This window comes from Macadamia integrifolia, chromosome 9 (assembly GCF_013358625.1).
Source record: "Macadamia integrifolia cultivar HAES 741 chromosome 9, SCU_Mint_v3, whole genome shotgun sequence".
NCBI classification, from domain to species: domain Eukaryota; kingdom Viridiplantae; phylum Streptophyta; class Magnoliopsida; order Proteales; family Proteaceae; genus Macadamia; species Macadamia integrifolia.
The window spans coordinates 27,212,555-27,228,224 of record NC_056565.1 but is presented as its reverse complement, the minus strand read 5'-3'; the positions used below and the strand labels follow the sequence as shown (position 1 = coordinate 27,228,224).

Here is a 15,670-nt window from a genome sequence, read left to right as displayed (position 1 = left end):
TATTTTTTCTTTTTTTTTTCTTTTTTTTCTGTTTTTCCAATGTTGAAAATATCCAACTTCCATCACTTAAATATTTTCATCTAGAAACCAATTACCCAAAAATCATCTGGGGTTTGAGATGCACGTGGGGTATCAGGAGGGTATTTTGCGAAAATACTAAAACCTTAGAGGGATTTGTGAACCCTAAGATGATGGATGAACCGTCCTATGTAGATTTAGGGAAACTTTTTCCAAAAAAAAAATTAATTAATTAATTAATTAATGGAAGCCACAACCACTTCATTATTAAGTTTTCTCAAAGAGATAAATTCAGTCAAATATGTGAAAATAATTTGGGAGAATGCATGGGATGTTGAAATGCACACGACATCTTTACATATAAAATCTCCCAACAATTAGATATTTGGACAGTGGATCTTATTGCTCATGGTTTAGCTTCTTCTTTTTTTCAGTTTTTTGGAATGGATTTTGTTGGTGTATGTGTTTCCTCAATAGGTGATGGATGTGTCTCTCCTTATGTAAGTTTTTTCCCTATTTTTAGTGTTTCTTTTATACCAAAACAAGTTGTTGGGAAACTAAATATGATATGCTTGCCACTTCTTCTTTTTTTTTTTCCCCAACGGTTCTCTTAAGAGTAGCGTGGCCTTAATTTAGTGCCATGGGTTAATGGGAGAGCACGTAGAAGTATCAATAAGGGTGAGATTTTTTTCTAACCCTAGGGATGGGGTGATCATTTTAATTTCGAATCTGGGCAAAGTGATCATGCTGCCTTTCAAGCTTCTTTTTCTCTTTTCATATAGCGAGATATACGATCTCTCTCAATCTCCCAAATTAGATAAAAACATCTCATACTATACTCTTTTATGAACTTTTCAAAGTTGGTACACATAAATGTCTAATAACCACAAATGGCAACTTAATAAATAAAGAAATAAATAAGAGAACTACTACGAAGAATCTAAAAGATGGGAAGAATGGCATTGATGATGCTAATAATGGTTCCTCTAGTGTGTGTGGTTAAACTTATTGTAAGATGTCAAAATCATGCCGTGTCCCAACTGCCTTTTGGTGAAAGTGGCAAGTGAGCGAGAGTTAGATACATGTAAGGTTTAAAACTTTGAATGTTAGCTTCCTTGGATTTTGAGGATGTCCCATGTCTTAAGAAGGATTGATCAGTAGGTTTTGTATTATTCCTCACATGTGATTTTGAGGTTCCCAGCTGATTCTGAATGCCTTTCATGACCTAAGTTTCCATTCCTTACTTTTGGTCTACTCTTCTCACTTAATAAAAAATCTGGAGTTTTGAATTTAGAGAACAAGATCTGAAATTGTGTTACTTTTGCACTGACTAAATTAGATTTAGACAATCAATCTAGCAGTGTGAGGAAGAATCTGCACACCACATCTATATTAAGTAGGGAAAGTGTTTCTTGTAGGGGAGTGGGTTCGTGCATATGCTGTGCATGAGGGCCAATGGAAACACAGAAGGAAATATCCATAAAAGAGTCATTTTCCCTTTCATAGAGGTGGGCTAGTCATTTCACCCCATATATGTCTGGGCCAAGGGCCACACTCCCTCACAATCAAAAACCATTTTTCCGTGCCATCCATATGAGAAAAATAATATGGTGTTAGCTACGATGTTGGAGTGAACATGGCACACAAGCAGAAGTTGGGCTCCGATGGTGGGAAGGGACATATGCCAATGAACCTTGAGAGTTTTCTTAGGGGGGACCAAGTAGGTTTCGAGGCTGAGTTGTGAAGGTGAGGTCGACTAGGTGGACTCAGATCCTCTCTAGCTACTGGGACACCCAGTGGTGGCATCCAACGGCTTGGAGGGCCTAAGCATGCATCCCAACACATAGGCAAGCACCCCAGGTCCTCCTAGCCATCAGATGCACTATATGAGTCCCATTGGCTGGAGAGGATATGAGTCCCAATTACGAAGGGGATGGAGCAGAGTTTTCTCCTGAGTTGTGTTTGATGGTGTGCCATTTGATGACACACAGTGAGTTTCCCCCTCCCCCTTTTGTTGTTCGAATGCATGTTGAGCGTAGGAGGATGATATTAGTGTATTAGAGGTGTGGTGCTCCCTATGGATGGCTCTATCTAATGGCTTCACTCATGTGGTGGTTGAAAGAGATTGTTTGCTATTCTTTCAAAATCTCAACAAAAGTTCAAAGCATTCCATGGTGGACCAACTCTTATCTCTGACTGTTTTGCTTTAATATCTCATTTTTTTGTGATTTAGACAACGTAACATGATGGCTGATGCTCTCACTGTTTTTGGGGAGAGAGGGTTCCCTCTGCTGCCCGTGTGCAATTTGAGAGGGTATCACAGGAAAACACTGAAATTGGGAATATATAAGATATTTTATTGAGGTTGGATTGCCGGCATGCAGTTTCAAATTTCAGTTGGCAATATGCAAATCTTTGAGCTCATTTAAGTCCCTTTCTAACCCATCAGAGAAATATCAACAGTAGGAATAGTTGCATACTGCATCTTCGAATGAAGAAGAAACACGCGAAAGAGAGCAGAATGACAGAGCACCCTTCCATGAAGTTGAGCAACCAAACCTGACAGATGATTGAGACTCACCTTGTTGTCATCTCCGACCACCACTCAATACAGCAGAAGTAGGCAGGTATGACCATACGAGGAAGGTTGCCGCCAGTGGGTTGTGTCAAGAGGGCAAGATGGAGAAAATGGAGCAGCGATGTTTGGCAAGGAGAGAACATCAGGCCATTCTAACTCATAGCGGCATTCAAACAAATCATTTCCCCATATAATGTGTCTCATTAGGTGCACAATGAAGGCAAACTTGCCTTCACAATTCACAGGATTCCGTTAACTTCACCTTCATTTGAAAAATAAATCAGTTCACATGACTTGAGTAAACAATAATTTCAGGAAAAAAAACTAGAATTGATATGGATCAAAAAGCGTAAATTACATAAACAAGGGTTCAGGAATGACAATTAAATTAGGGCTCAGATGCAAGACATATTATACTATAGAATGAAGAGAAAGGTAAAACTTAGGGGTGGGGGTGGGGGTGTTTACACCTCGGGTAGGGAATAAGAATCAAGTCCCAACAGTGAGCCTGAAGTTAGCATCCAAAACAAGGTAAATCCTTTAGTAAGACCGCAGTTCGATGTCACGTTCACAGGTAAATGAAGCAAAAGCATCCCCACTCCAATAAAGTACAAAATTGGCCAAGTGGTGGGCATATGATCTTGTCCCACTTGAATTCTGAAAGGCCGATTCACTTGCTTTATTCATCCATACCACCGGTAGGCACCTTGCTTTGGATCTGATTATCCTCGTCATCGCCACTTTCTTCAACATCTTCCATAGTTGATTCCCTCTTTGCATAATACACCTTAAAATTGTTGCCAGCATCCATATCATCAGTACCAGATGATTTAGCTTTCTTCCTTTTCTTCTTCTCTACTGTCCGTAGTTTTGTATTAAGGATGCCTTCTGCCATATATAGTTGCTCGTTCTGCCTACTATTGACAGTCTTGGCCACTGTCCTGCCTGAGTCCTGCTCATTAGATCCCATTGGCTGGTCTTCATTATCTTCATTCTTTTCCTTTAGTGGTTCATTTTCTAGAACTAATACTTCAGGCTTTATATCATTCTGGGGGAAAGAGCACAGTTTAATTATTAGACCTCATGATAAATGCAATTCGAAATGAAAAATTTCATAAAATAAAATAAAAAAAAAAGGGTTTGAATCCAGTTCCAAAAAGCTTTAGTTCTTGAAGCTGGACCAACTTCTACTGGTGAACAACTTATAGAGAAAGTAGGAAATGATCAAAGTCCAAAAAAAAAAAAAAAAGGGAATGGAAATCTAAAATGCAGCTGATGGAAAAAGAAAACGATACAATTGACATGTTGGGAACATCATAGACGCATAGGCCTCTAAAATGGAAAAATGAATTAGGAAGGCACAAACCTCCAGCATCTTCTCATCAAAAGTTAGAGGGCAGCTTGGAGGAACTTCAATGTGACGTAAATCCTCAATAGACATTAGGCTCCCAATGAATGAAGATTCACCCTTATAAACTTCTTCAACATAGCTCTGAGACAACGGTTGCCTCTTCGAAGTGCTCATCTCGCTTCCTTGATGGAGGCATTGTGTAATATGGAATTTTATCTAAGACACATAAAAAAGAGAGTGTCATCAGCCACGAAGTTTCTATCTACCTATCCACTTTTTAAGACCATAAGTAAATCATATTAAAAGACAATTCTATCTGGCATACATACCCTCATTCCAGTCGTGCAGAATTATTCTAGCTGTGGCTTCAACATCCACAATACCACCCTTTTTGAGCTTACCCTTCACAGTAGCCACCTTTAGTATGAAGTCATCAACTGAATCATAGGTTGGAACCTTGTACATTGTTATCAATGTTTTAGCAGGGCATAGCCTGAGAATCTCCTTCACTGCAACATCCATAAACAAGCAAAGTTAAAAGGATTTTTTTTTGGGGGGGGAGGGGGGTGGGTGTTGGCAGGGGGCGGACCCAGATGCTCTGGATTTGATAAGTGCATATTACAGCCACACATCCTATAATGGCTTCCCTCCAATTCTGATTGAATGTTGTCAGCTAAATACCATGTACTCTCTTGTTTCCAAAGGAATAATCAATTCTAACAAACTAATTCTACAGTATAAGTTATGATAATCAGAATCAATAGGTAGTGCAGCTCAAATACTCAACTCATAGATCCACCCTCATAGGCCCAAAGTGGCCACCCAACTAGATTTCCACTACATCACATTGTTCCATATTTCAATACAAGTATAACCATTAATTGCAGGAGTCCTGTAACTAATTATAGTTGAAATTGAATCCAGAGATCACAAACTATCCAATGTTCATATAGAGGGCAGGACCTTGGAGAAACTGTAAGGTTGCTCCATTGTGACCTAGTCACCTAGTGGACCCGGGTTCGAGTAAAGAAACAGCCTCTCTTCGAAGCGGGGGTACGACTGCGTACATTATGACCCTCCTTAGACTCCGCAGTGGTGTGCACTGGATACGCCCTTTTTTTAGACTATCCAATAGTCAAAATGAAAATCACGAGACCAAAAGGCAGAAAAGAGCCAATGCTGGAAATGGTTCCACATTGGTACTTCAGAACAATGGGGTCGGATACATTAATCCTTGCCCTCCAATCATCTCTTTGTTCGACATCATACTTGAGACAAGGCCTATGCTATGCACGTCTTTCCTCACCACTTCTCCTAAGGTCATTTTAGGTCTACCCCTAGCTCTGTTACATCATTCAATTAAAATCAGATCACTCCTCTTTACTGAATCATCCATAGGCCTCCATTGAATATGGCCATGCCACCTCAAAAAAATGAGAGCGAGACAAAGGGTGGGGAAGGTGAACATATAGTAACTGTAACAAGTTAGGGATTACTTAAACCATTCCAGCACATTGTTGTGTCTTCTATTTCTAGTTTTGAAAATATCATGACTTGTAAAAAGAAAAAAAAAAAATGCAGGAACCACATTATGCCAACAAGGATGGGGAAAGCGTTCTTTTACCTGGACCAATGGGATCGTCTAGTTTCTCGATTCTTTTGCAATTACAAAGAGCTATGGATCCATCACTTTCCCCAGACTTAAGCATTACAACTCTAGGACAGTCCAATAGCTTCACATTCTTATCTAAGTGAATTTATTGCATCGATCTTGTTAATCCTGGAGTAGCACCAACATTGACGACATGGCACCTCTTCAAGCTATTAATCAGACTACTCTTACCAACATTAGGAAGCCCAATAACACCAACTGTAATTGACTTCTTGATCTACAGATACAAAGGTAATGCAAAAATCACCAAAGCTTAATAGTGGTGCAAAATACATATATCTTGATGGATTACTAAATGCAAAATAACTTATATCTTGATGGATTACTAAATGCAACAATAACAGATTCTGCAGGGCGACAGTAAAAAAATACATATGACAGAATACTTTTCTGACAATAAATACAATCAATTTAAATCCTCTTAATGGAAATCGTCCCACAGTGTGCAGTTGGCCAGCCTATAATTACACACATTGGTGGGGGAGATAGCTAGGATAAACCTAGATTCAAAATAATACAACCCCGTAACATTATCACAAGTAACACCCCAAAACAGAAGTTAAGTCCGCAGTATGGTCAAAGCCAACCTCTTCTGATGAAGGTCAGAATTTGACCAAGGTTCACAAACCAATGGGCTAACAAAACCCCAAAATACTACAGGGCTCTAATGGTTGGATTGTAGTCACAAGTCAGAGAACCAAATCTAGATAAATGAAGGGACAGATTTGGAAGATTTTTTCTTGTCTCCAGATTAGCAGACCTGATCCACACTAGACACTGGTCAAAGGCCTTCAATACACCAAATGACGGGGATTATCTGCTGGCCAGATCTCTCTTGATCACCACAATCGATTTTGGCAAAACTAAGCCCAAAACAGGGCAGCTGCCAAGTTTTCGAGTGGCTCTTACTGCTGAGATGTAAATACATCTAATAACAGTGTTTAAATAGTAACAACAATAGCGTATAATCCAAAAATCTCAATATCAAATAACACTCCATCCTTAACTGAGTCTCACAGAATAAAGAAAAGGTGCAAACCAAAATCTCATTACTCAAATTCGTGTACAAGGATGGATCCCCTTTACAAACTTATATAAAGACTCAGAAAAAGACTCAAAAAAAAAAAAAAAAAAAAAAAAAAAAAAACTAAAAAGGAAAGGTCTAAACAAAGTCTTAACTAATAATGTTACATAAACTGACTAGGAAACTAAAATAATGAAGGAAACTGACTCAAAACATGATTAAACTTAAAGAATCCCAATCCAACATAACTAAAACACTTAAAACAGTTAAGATAAGGAAATAAGACAGTTAATTAACAAATCCCATATGCCTAGCCTCTACCATTAATAAAGGCCCATTTTGGTGATTTAACTGCATCGGAACCTATTGATAAACATATTGTGTATGGGTCAATGCACCACAACAACTATGTCAATAGGTCATATTAGTTATGTGTCAATGAGTTATGTATGATCATGTTAGATTAGTATCATATAACCTCTTCCAGGATGTTGGCAAAATACATTACAAAATTTCAATAAGATGACAGCAACTCATAAACTGTCGAATAGAGTTTAAGACAAAAACCATGCCAGTAAGATACACACAACCGTGTTAATGTTCACGGATGTAATAAAAGAAGCCTCACGCTCTTTATCTCGTCTTGCCAGGTGTCAAGCATGCACACCAAGTGCTACATTTAGCCAGATTGTCGTCTTGGTTTACGTCATGCAACATTACAAGTGCATTATAGTGATAGCCACAGGTGGGCAGTACAATAAATTAATAATTCACCTAACATCTGAAAGATTCCATATGAAAAATAGTGGTCCAACCACATGGAATGTCATCAAATATTTCTAAAAGAAAATCTTTGTTGTATCCGATCTTTATTTCTGTCAAGAGCAACATCTTCCTTCTGTCAAGAGCAACATCTTCCTTCTGTCAAAAGCAATACAACAATCGAGAGCATCTTATCTAAAGGAATCTTATCAAAAAGCCAGCAAAGCATGATGGTTCATTTGTCGGATGCCTTATCTGATATCACACCATTTGACTTATTTTTTAAGTCTGAGAGAGCCTCTAAAAGCTATAAAAGGGGCCACCTGCGAAGTTTCAAGTACCAAGTTTTATTCTGTGTCTTTTAGTTCTTACGAATTGTGTGTGACTTAGATTTCAGCTCATTTTGTATCATATGAATGTGTATTATAAAAGAAATATTTGAGAGATACGAGTGTCAATCGGAACTTGTCAAGTTTCCACCATCTGTGTATCATTGTTTCTATCCTTTTCTAAGGTACCATCAGCATGTCGTTGTTTCGCTCCTTTTCCAACCTTAAAAGTGTTTATTGTATATGTAAGTTTGATCTTATATTAATATATCTGTTGTTACCATTTTACTATGATTGCTAGAAATAAATATTTCCATGAAATCTCTTTAATTGATAATTTGATAGAAGTGTCTACCGCCAGAATAGAATTTCTACAATTATATTTTCATTAGGACCATCCTTTCTACTCTTCTGAACTAAAAGAAAAATAAAGAGAACTTGTCAGGGTCAGATGCCTTAGATAGACCTAGCAGAATAAACTAGTCGGACTAGCTGCCTAACTGATACATCACCTAGGTCTAACTGGTATCAGAGCCAAGTAGGGTGCAAAGTAGTTGAGTATCATCCAAGTTGCACTATCCACCTATCATAGCCATTTAAAAAGGCAAAGGGCTTTTGTGTGGACTGTATTCGTGTTGACAAATACCAATTTAATTTGCCCCCTGGCAAACATATTCAGATCAGCCTGTAGGAGATTATCACTAGATTCTCAGTTGAGGAAAAACTTTGTCCACAACTTTGAATAAATAATCTTAAAAAATATAGAGAAACATATTGAAAATTGGAGCATTTCAAAGGTCCCAGAATCAGAGATATATTGCAAAGGAACACTTTAATTCAAAAGCGATAATGTTATCAAAATAAGTGAAAATACACTCTCGGTCATGACTCTCTTAACAAAATCTACAGAGAATTCTTTTTAGCTGCCTCAGGATCCGATTTAGATTCCGACCACGAGTCAAAGCTCGATAGAGCTCAAGCCGCTATTCTGAAAATGGGTCGCGGCCTAAAGTGGCTCAATGTAACTACAATCCTTAACAATCCCTTTTAAATATGAATGGCTTCAATGCTTGTACCCTTACATCTGAAGAAGCTCTCTCCTCAAGGTCATTGATCAGTTGCATGATCCAACTATCTGCATGTTGTCTTAAATCAAGTAGTTATCGAACCATTAACCAAAATAAGAGTAACTAATTCTCTCCTCAATTTGGATTATTTGAGACAAGCCTAACTAAGGACCAGTATAATTTCAGTGCTATCCAAACTTCCCTTTATCTTTATCAGATACTAGTATCATGGATGGAGTAAGCCTAAATATTCTTACTAAAGGGTTTGAACAGAAACCAGGATCACAAACATAGCTGCCATATATAGACTCTATTATAAGTTGATAACCACTTTAGCACCAAATGGGAAAGTAATTGACACTAAAGGACAAAACTATGCTCTTATAGCCTAATTCAGCCAAATCAAATGTTATGGTCCCAAGAATTATTCCCTGGAAGGATGTCAATCTTCCCTGATAAATGGGAATTAACCTCTATTGCACATTCACGCTCCTTGCAACGAACAATTCTGCACAGCATTATAAAACATCCATCTAAAGATGTTGAGATCAAATTCTCCTTTTATAGCATTTATAGGCTCTCATACTTCAAAAACTCTTCAAACGGATGCAATTTCATATAAGGCGATAACAGATGAGCTATAATGCTTAATTAGATTCTTGATAAGATTCTTTTAGATAAAATGCTCTCGATTATTGTATATTTTTACAAAAGAAAGATGTTGCTCCTAATAAAAATAAGGAGCAGGTCCAACAAAAGTTTTTCTTCTAGCAAGATTGATGGCATTCCATGTGGTTGTACCACTGTTTTCCATATTGAATATTTTAGATGTTAGGTGAATTATTATATAGCCCACATGTGGCTATTATTACAATGCACTTATAGTATTATGTGACGCATGCGAAGACGTCAACCTAGCTAAATGTAACACTAGGTATGGATGCTCGACACCTGGCAAGATGCAATAAGGCCAGCATGAGGCTTCTCTCTTACGAGTGTCAGTTGGAACTTGTCAAATTTCTACCATCAGTGAGTCGCTGTTTCTCTCCTTTTCCATATGTAAGTTTGATCTTATCCTAGTATACCAATTGTTTTTTACTATTTCATCCTATCTAAAATCTATGATGGCTAGAAATAAATGTTATATGAAATCTGTTTAATTGATAACTTGTTAGAAGTGTCTATTGCCAGAATAGATTATCTACAATTATATTTTCATCATGACCCTCCTTTCTACTTTTTGAATAAAAGAAGACCAAGGAGAACTTGTTAGGCTCAAACGTCTTAGACAGACCTAGCTTAATAGACTAGTCGGACCAGCTGCCTAACTAATATATCACTTGGGCGGTATTTCACATCCAAGCCAAAGGGCATATCGGAGGAGTGCATTATGGTTTGTATAGAGGGGACCAGCATGGTCAGGGAAGAGAGAAGTGTCAAAGAATGTGAGATGGTGTGCACTACCGGCAGCGTGCACGTCATATAGACCCCCAAAGACAAGCTTCTGTCAGCACAACGCCAATGTATATCATGCTTGTGTCAAACCCATGGTTTTAAGTTCAATTCAAAAGTTAAGGTCTTGACCTTGGTTTCAACATTGTCCAAAACAAAACCAAGAGTCGAAACTAGTTTCAACACTACTCCTTGGGTTAATAAACACTTGATTTCTTCCCACTTTTCTGCATTCTTCTACTCATTCAATCCTTTTACAGTTTGAATTTGTGCATTTGGAGGTTGAAGGTCATGGTTTTTCTCCAATAGGGCTAGTGTAAGAGAGCAGCATTCAGCATACACTAGCAAACTTGGGTCTAAACTACAAATACCATTTTGGGTGGTTTTTTTGTGAAAATAATTTATGTAATAGTTGTAAAATGGTAAAAATAGGCAGCACAAAAATAAGAGTCAAAAAAACAATTTTTTGGACCTCGAAACCTAGGTTTCTGTTGGCCAAGAAAACTACCAAGTTTTGGTCAAAACCCAAGATATTTGGTTTTGGCCATGGTCAAAACCCGGAACATTGGTCAAATCAGTGGGTCATGTCAAAAATTGCCAACCCAAAACAAGACGCAAGAAGTCACAAATGTAAAATGAGAAAAATAAACTAGTTCTTCATAACCACGTATCACAAGTAAATGAACTGCGAAACTACCTCATGGCTTCTTGAGTAGTTCTTCAACAATTTTATGAGAGTGTCAGCACCCAGACAATCACTAGTTTCCAAGCGATTGCTTGGTTTTGAAGCCTTTGAAGTAGATTTCCAACCTAAGTTCGACCTCTGTTCTTGGGTGCTGCACTTGAATGCAACTGCAGGAAATTCCTCCCTCAAATACTTAAGCCACTTCTCAACAGCTTCTCGAGGTACAAGATCTGGAAAACAAGTACCAATTGAAATCAAAGAAAAGAAGCAAACACAAGAGAAATTAAGCATACTTAAATATTAAGTTGTAATACCAAGTCATGCAGTTTCCAATCTCTATATTCCTTGAGGGTCATAAGTCCTTTAGTTAAAAAAGTTAAATAAGGGGCTAACCAAATATCAAAATCAGAATTTTGCCTCCAAAGCATAAACAAGTCAATTAGTCACAAAATCTTATTCAAATCCCCGAAATTGTTCTTGAAGAAACCCCCCCCCAAAAAAAAGAAAAAACGTTGTCTGTGGAAAACAGAAAGACAGACTGGATGAGCGCCATTACCAATCTTATTCAGAAGCAAAACAAGATGCTTATTGGGGCCTGACTTTAACACCATCTTTTCCATATCAAAACATCTAGTGCCAAGGGGATCCCGAGCATCAAGAACTTCCAAAATGACATCAGATGCTTCTATGACTTTGGCCAACTCCTTGTAGAAAGCCCTATCCGAGTTATCTGCAGGAAGTTAAGGAGGAAAATAAAAAATGATGGAAGAAAAGGGGGGAATTAAAGTCAATCTATTCAACATTTGGAAAAAATCTTCCGTGCACATTGACTCACCCTGGATTTTAGCAATTTTCGGCGAAACAACACCATCAATTCCATCCCCAAAATTTTTCTCTTTTCCAGAAGCTCCATCATCCTCCAATAATCCCAGCTTTCTTTTCTGGGCCTGAAAAAATATGGGAAGTCCCATTCAAGCATGACCATATATGACAAAACACATAAATGAGCAGAATAGAGAAAAACAACCAAGTTCATAATTACAGAACACATCTCATCCGTCAGGAAGTCGAAATATTGGAACAGCTCGTTAAAGTACAATGCCAAAGCAATGTCCAGACCTCATACATTAGTATCTGCACTCATACCGTAAAATATTACACATAGGCAAGTCAAAAACTAAAAGTTTTGTGACTTAAGAAGGAATCTTAGAAGAGGAAGCAAAGAAAAAATATTCAAATAATAGTTAGAAAGACCAAAAGTTTAAGATCCAAGCGGGGAATGCTAGAAAATAAAGCCAAGCAAAAGAAGCACATCGTGCAGAGATCAGCTATACTTCATTCATCATAATTAAACTACTAAGTTCTAACCCCAAGTGGGTTGCTCAGTTGGCAAAGACTAACACCTCAAAATTAAGAGGTCATGAGTTCAACTCTCCTTGGGGCCTAGCTATCAAAAAAATAAATAACTTTAAAAAAAAATAAAAATAAGTTCACATTAAATTTCTGCACTAAATTTAACAGCCTTTGAATACATGTGACTAGAAAGAGTCTGAATAAATGTTTGCTAGTATAGACTGGTCTGAAAAGGTGTGGACAAACAGAATTACTTCCCACATTTACTCTGTAGACCAATTTTCTTCCAAATGAAGATTAACAAAGCCCCTACTAAAAAAAAAAAACTAGTAAATTTACCAGAAGAAAATGATTATAAACATCCACCCAGCTAAACCAGAACGAAATATTCTGTACCTTCATGTGTCCTTTTGAAGATAAAATTAGACAGGTTTAGATAGGAAAGAAATGGATGAAATGAAAACAAAATTTCTGTGCCCAAGCGTGTCACATACAACATCATTTTCAATTGCTTTAGAGATAGAAAGGTTGATGAGACAGTGAGGCACAAATAAGTCCAGTTCAGATGCAAGAAAGCAAGAAACAATTTAAAAGAAAAAAAAAAAGGGTAACTGTTTCCTTAGGTTCATAACATTGGCTCCTAACAAATTCATCAATGCCCAGCTCAGATGCAAGAAAGCAGGAAAGAATTAAAAACACAGGTAACTGTTTCCTTAAGCTCATAAAATTGACTCCGCCCAGTTCAACAAACTCAGCCTTATCCCAACCCAACAATGCCCAGTTCAGATGCAAGAAAGCAGGAAAGAATTAAAAAAACATAGGTAACTGTTTGTTTAGGTTCATAAAAATGGCTCCTAAACAATTCAAAAATGCCCGCAGTCCAGCACGCACACAATAGAGATAATTCCTTGACGTGAGAAGTGTTCGCTGAATATCCCAAGTTTAAAATAAAAAATAAAAAATAAAAGCAAACCCAATTAAGTCTCATCAAGAAAACTTTAACTTAGTGTGAGAAGTAATGAAGAAGAAACAATACCCTCTCCTTCCGAGCGGCCTTTTTCTGCTCCAATTCCTCTAGTGCCTTGGCCCTGCGAGCTTCCAGGGCCTTGAGCTCTTGTTCCTTAAAGGGCCAGTCATTAGGGATACCTGGATCCTTCTCGACCTTGCGCTTATTATTTAGGCCGAGCTTCTTCGCTTCTTTGGCCTTCTTCTTATGGTGCTCTTTCACCTTCTTTATGATCTTGCACTTCTTTTTCAGCGGCACTCGCTTACTCTTACTCTCTACAATATTAGAACAGAAAATTTAGAATCGAATCCATACAAACATTCAATCGAAAACATGAAGCTATGGATTCGTTTACTCTTGCTCCTCTTCACCATCTCAAACTATTGGAGCAATCCAAGTGACAGTTCAGGATCAATTTTGCTTAAAAAAAATGAAATCAACACCAATTCAGTTTGAGAAATTTTAAAGAAAAAGTTTAAGAACCAGTGAACTACAAGGTACAGAAAAATCAAACTTTAAACGATATTTCTTCACCTTCTGTGCCTATGTAAGAAGAAATTTTGATCTTTAGCAGTGGAGCTTCTCGGTGTCTGCCTCTCAGAGCAGAGAAGGTCGAGGAAGCAATAGAGTGGAGAAGAGCAAGGTTTTAGTTAGGGTTTCAGAAAAATACACGTGAGGGTGGACCGCCATAGGTTGGCAACAAGCCGGGCTCGGCCGGGTTTACATCCGGACCAAAAATATATCAAACTAAAGATAGTTTGGCAAAAGGTCATTTGGATCGATACACCTCTATTTGGTATCTCTTGATGGATGATGTAGTTTCTAATCATCAGATGGAAAAGGAGACAGGTAAAGGACTTATTGCCTATGTTTGGATGTCAATAAAATAAGACAAAAATTATAATGACATAATTATTAATTTATGTATTTTTTTTTCTTTTCTTAACGTCCAAACATGGCCGATGCCATATGGGGACGGGAAGAACTATGGTTTAAAATTCCAGAATAAGTCTTGGGAAAGGATAGGGCCAATAACTATTTGATCTAAGTCCATACTCATATAAATAAGATAAAAATACCCTTATTTGTCAATAAAAATCCCATTTTTCACTTTACTACTATGTGTCTACATCGATCCACAGATACGATATCAAGCGAGAATCAGGATCAGACAAGTCCGATCTCAATTTGATCTGATTCCTCAAACATGGCAAAGATTAGGACATATGGGACAGTTAGGAAGTGAGGGTGTTAAGGACACATGGCACTGATAAGTTCAATCATTGGTTTTCTTATTGCTATCTTCTAATGTTAGGAAAAAAAGAAGAAATAATAAAATTAAATCAAAAAATGAATTTGAAGAGCGAAGTAGACATATATCAATAATTATGTCATCAAAATATTGGTCTCTTTTTTTACTCTCCTTTTTTTTCTTGATTCCAAACATATAAACCAATTCTATATATTTAATTAAGAATATTAAATTCTTATTGATGTGGTAAAAATTGATCGGATGACCTGCACAGAAGAGAAGACAGGGGAGAGCCAGGTTGACCCGACGGGGGACTCTCCGATGCCTAAGTTAGACCTTTCCACAACAGATGCTTAAGAGATCTTTTCGAGTAAAAGGAGTGATCGATCCCCATAATGGAGGCTTAACTAAGTATTTATAGGTTGCTGATGGAGGGAGAGTGGGAGACGATTGTGAAAAGTCCTGTTTAGGCGTGGAGTCCTTGAGGAGAGTGGCTCTGTGATTCTGGAAATATTCCAGGTCTGAGGGTATTCCAGGGGAATATTCCCCTCTTATCTCGGAAAGGCCAACCATGTCAGGGATAGACGTCTATGGTGACATGTAGTGGATAGAGTCCAGTCCTTCTGAATAGGGATTACGTTCCTTAAATGTAGGAGTGGACGTGCGCACATTTCTGGAATCCTTGTTGTTGACGCTGGACCGAGGTAGCAGCACGGCTGATGGAGGCCGAGGTTACAACACGGCCCAATGGAGGCCGAAGGGGAAGCACGGCCTGACGTGGGGCAGAGGTCGCAGCACGGACTGAAGGAGGCCAGAGTTGCAGCACGGCCTGATGAGGCCGAGGAGCTAGCACGGCCTGGTATAGGCCGAGGATTTGCACGGCCTGTGGAGGACAAGAAGGTAGCACAGCCTGGTGGAGGCCGAGGTGCAGTATTGGTCAGGAACATCCTTGCCTTGCCATGGTAGGTAAGAAATACCATCATCACCAGCACCCGGCTATAGCGGTTCGGCTCGGACTGCTACAGCTTTGAATTCGTTTGACTTTTTCAAAGTTCGTTGTCCCTCAGCGAAAAAAGCCTCAAAGTGCCACGTGCCTCACAATATTTAATACACCTCGGGCA

At 38.2% G+C, this 15,670-nt stretch overlaps 1 pseudogene; it reads right to left on the bottom strand.

Moving 5' to 3' along the window:
• Nucleotides 1-2,934: 2,934 nt before the first annotated feature.
• LOC122089919 lies at nucleotides 2,935-13,722 on the bottom strand (annotated as a pseudogene).
• Between the last annotated feature and the right edge of the window lie 1,948 nt (nucleotides 13,723-15,670).